The sequence below is a fragment of the Pithys albifrons genome, unplaced genomic scaffold (assembly GCF_047495875.1).
Source record: "Pithys albifrons albifrons isolate INPA30051 unplaced genomic scaffold, PitAlb_v1 scaffold_46, whole genome shotgun sequence".
Classification (NCBI taxonomy): domain Eukaryota; kingdom Metazoa; phylum Chordata; class Aves; order Passeriformes; family Thamnophilidae; genus Pithys; species Pithys albifrons.
Window position 1 is genome coordinate 151,542 of NW_027286061.1, and position 4,062 is coordinate 155,603.

Consider the following 4,062-nt stretch of genomic DNA (forward strand, 5'->3'; position numbering starts at 1 on the left):
CAGAGGGCTCAGGGACACTCAGCATCCACAGAAGCTGCAGCACAGACACAGCAGAGGGCTCAGGGACACTCAGCATGCACAGAACCTGCAGCACAGACACAGCAGAGGGCTCAGGGACACTCAGCAGGCACAGAACCTGCAGCACAGACACAGCAGAGGGCTCAGGGACACTCAGCATGCACAGAACCTGCAGCACAGACACAGCAGAGGGCTCAGGGACACTCAGCAGGCACAGACAGAGCAGCACAGACACAGCAGAGGGCTCAGGGACACTCAGCAGGCACAGAAGCTGCAGCACAGACACAGCAGAGGGCTCAGGGACACTCAGCAGGCACAGAAGCTGCAGCACAGACACAGCAGAGGGCTCAGGGACACTCAGCAGGCACAGACAGAGCAGCACAGACACAGCAGAGGGCTCAGGGACACTCAGCATGCACAGAAGCTGCAGCACAGACACAGCAGAGGGCTCAGGGACACTCAGCAGGCACAGAACCTGCAGCACAGACACAGCAGAGGGCTCAGGGACACTCAGCAGGCACAGAACCTGCAGCACAGACACAGCAGAGGGCTTCCCGCCCTGGGCCGGGACCGGGGGGGCTCGGCGGCGGCGGAGGATCGCGGCCGGCAGGCAGTCACCGGCGCCGGCAGCCCCGATCGGCGCCGCGGCGGGCACCGCCAGGACCCCGCACCGGGAGCGCGCAGCTTCCGTTCGGCCCGGCCTGGGCCGCCGTGCACCCGCTGTCGGCCCTGCATTGCCGCGGTGTCCCCGCGAGCGGCACATGGCGACAGAGCCGGTCCCCCGCCAGAGCGGCACAGAGGCCGGGCGGGCCCTCGAGCAGGTCCCGGCAGCGACGGCAGGGGCGGGACCCGAGAAACAGTTTTGCTGCTCCTGGGAAGAGTCAGGTCCCGGGGAAGTAAATCCTGAGTTGCCTGTTGAGCCTGGCAGAGACGCGGGGGCCGGGACAGTGCGGGGAGGCGGCGCTGACTGCGGGGTCTGGAGGGAGAAGCGGCTGAAGCTGCGCGGGCTGTGCTCGTCCCCTCCGGCTCCCCGGGACTGCAGGGAATCCCCTTGGCTTCATGTTTGCTTTCCTTGCAGCCTGGAGTGCTGGGGGGATTCCTGAAGCTGATTGCCTTGAAAGCCAGTGATCCCCAAGGCTTTGACCTGCTAAACAGCATCATGGAGCATATGCCCCCGTGAGTATGAGCTCAAATTGCATTCAAAACTGACTTCTGTGGGCTTTGGTTCTGCAGTGTGCAGTCATGCCAAAGGTTAACACTTCAGGAGCAAAAATGTCACATTTATCAGTTAAAGAGATGGGAACAACTTTATCTGTGTTTTCTGTAAAGTGACAGCACCAGTCAAAGCCCACTGTGAACTGAATAACTGTTCTTTTAAATTTCCAGTGAATCAGTTGACTGGTACAGGAAACAGGTCTTCATTCTGCTATTCCAAAGACTTCCAAGTTCCAAACCAACAAAACTTATCAAAAGTAAGTTCCTTGCTCTGAAAAGCTCCAGTGTGACACGAGTGGTTCAGAGTGTGCAGTTGCACAGATCAGGCATCCTGTACATGGGTGGGACTCTGGTGACTCCAGGGACTTGCTCCAAATGCTCTGGAGTCAAGGGGGGCATAAAGGGCAGTGGCCACAGCAGGTGACACTCCATGAAAACTGAGGGAATGGAACTAAAGGACTTGTGTAGTTCTCCTCCTTTCCTGGTGTGTGTGATGTCGTTACTTGTCTGAAAGTGTCTCCATTTAATCTCCAGCTAATAGCAACACACTTGCCCTGTCACACAGCACAGCCATTCTGACCACTGCTCTCTGCAGTTTGTGTTCATGCTGGGAAACATTCCATGCTTTTGTGTCATTTTGGCCTTCATGGGAATAAAGTTCTGAGGAAGGGTTTACGTTCCTCTGTCAAAGCTGTGACACATTGTTGAAATCATCCCCAGGCAGATGGCCATGCTGATGAAATTCGTGATGTTATCTCTACACAGATCACACAAGGTCTGTTATTAATCCTTTAAAATCTGCTTGATGCCTCCTGTAGAGGAGCAAGAATTACAGGGTTCTTCCAGTGGTGTTCCACCAACCAAATGGAAGTGGTGCTTCCAGCGTTCCACGTTTCAGTGTTGTGTGCCCGAGAAGATGAGCAGTTTTTAGGCAAACTTTGGAGCAGCAAGTTAATGCCCTTCAGTAAAAGGGAACATTTATGAAGGCTGCCCTTTCTGTCTCCTTGTTAGAATGCATTTTGCTGCTGACTCTAAAGCAATTCTGAGCGTTCTTGTGAAGCACAGGCTGTCCTCACCTGTTCACTGTTCCCCTCCCCTCTCCCCCCAGGATTCCTTTGCTGCAGGCCCTCCCTCCTTGGCTTGTTTGAGCTGCTTGAGGATGACACGACCCCTGACAAGGAGCACTTCATTGACACAGAGGATACTCCAGGCTATCAGACTGCATTCTCCCAGCTGGCCTTTGCTGGGAAGGAAGAACATGATCCTGTGGGGCAAATGGTGAACAATCCCAGGATCCAGCTGGCGCAGTCTCTGCACAAACTGTTCACAGCGTGCCCAGGCAGGGTAGGTGGCTTGGGCTCTGCATCCCTGGGCTGCATTCAGCAGAGAAGAAATGCCTCTGTGAGAATGGTCTCTTGCTAAGGTTTGATAATCAGCAAAATGAAGTGTGTTGTAGGCAGAAGGCAAGATCTTGCTGTGTCTTCTTGTTCATTGGAACTTGGCTTTTGTAAGGTTTTCCTGGTAACCTCAGAAAGGCCTTATTTTTCACAGCACTTGGTTTAGCAATCAGCTCAAATATATGCTATTTTAAAGATGAAGATTTATCTCCTTGATGGCCTATAACTAATGGTTGTCTCCTGTTCAGTTGCATGGACGTGGGAGATTCAGACAGCTCATATAAAATTAGACATTTTGAGTGCACAGCTAACTCTTACCCCAGATAGTGTTTGTTTTGTTCAAGATTTGGGTAAGTAAAGATTGTCTGAGAGATGAGCTGTTTCTCCCTCCATAACTGCTGCTCTGAGAGTGTCTGAGCTTGTGCCCTGTGCATGAAGAGCCATGGCAGTGGCTGAGTGTCCCTGAGCCCTCTGCTGTGTCTGTGCTGCAGGTTCTGTGCCTGCTGAGTGTCCCTGAGCCCTCTGCTGTGTCTGTGCTGCAGGTTCTGTGCCTGCTGAGTGTCCCTGAGCACTCTGCTGTGTCTGTGCTGCAGGTTCTGTGCCTGCTGAGTGTCCCTGAGCCCTCTGCTGTGTCTGTGCTGCAGCTTCTGTGCCTGCTGAGTGTCCCTGAGCCCTCTGCTGTGTCTGTGCTGCTCTGTCTGTGCCTGCTGAGTGTCCCTGAGCCCTCTGCTGTGTCTGTGCTGCAGGTTCTGTGCCTGCTGAGTGTCCCTGAGCCCTGTGCTGTGTCTGTGCTGCAGGTTCTGTGGATGCTGAGTGTCCCTGAGCCCTCTGCTGTGTCTGTGCTGCAGGTTCTGTGCCTGCTGAGTGTCCCTGAGCACTCTGCTGTGTCTGTGCTGCAGGTTCTGTGCCTGCTGAGTGTCCCTGAGCCCTCTGCTGTGTCTGTGCTGCAGGTTCTGTGCCTGCTGAGTGTCCCTGAGCCCTCTGCTGTGTCTGTGCTGCAGGTTCTGTGCATGCTGAGTGTCCCTGAGCCCTCTGCTGTGTCTGTGCTGCTCTGTCTGTGCCTGCTGAGTGTCCCTGAGCCCTCTGCTGTGTCTGTGCTGCAGGTTCTGTGGATGCTGAGTGTCCCTGAGCCCTCTGCTGTGTCTGTGCTGCAGGTTCTGTGCCTGCTGAGTGTCCCTGAGTCCTCTGCTGTGTCTGTGCTGCAGGTTCTGTGGATGCTGAGTGTCCCTGAGCCCTCTGCTGTGTCTGTGCTGCAGGTTCTGTGCCTGCTGAGTGTCCCTGAGCCCTCTGCTGTGTCTGTGCTGCAGGTTCTGTGCCTGCTGAGTGTCCCTGAGCCCTCAGCTGTGTCTGTGCTGCTCTGTCTGTGCCTGCTGAGTGTCCCTGAGCCCTCTGCTGTGTCTGTGCTGCAGGTTCTGTGCATGCTGAGTGTCCC

General features: G+C 55.2%; 1 long non-coding RNA gene across 1 annotated transcript; it reads left to right on the top strand.

Moving 5' to 3' along the window:
- Window positions 1-571: 571 nt before the first annotated feature.
- On the top strand, window positions 572-3,006 carry LOC139685243 (uncharacterized). Its single transcript, XR_011700058.1, has 3 exons — window positions 572-1,194; window positions 1,405-1,490; window positions 2,342-3,006. It is a non-coding gene; the product is annotated as an uncharacterized lncRNA (long non-coding RNA).
- Window positions 3,007-4,062: the final 1,056 nt, after the last annotated feature.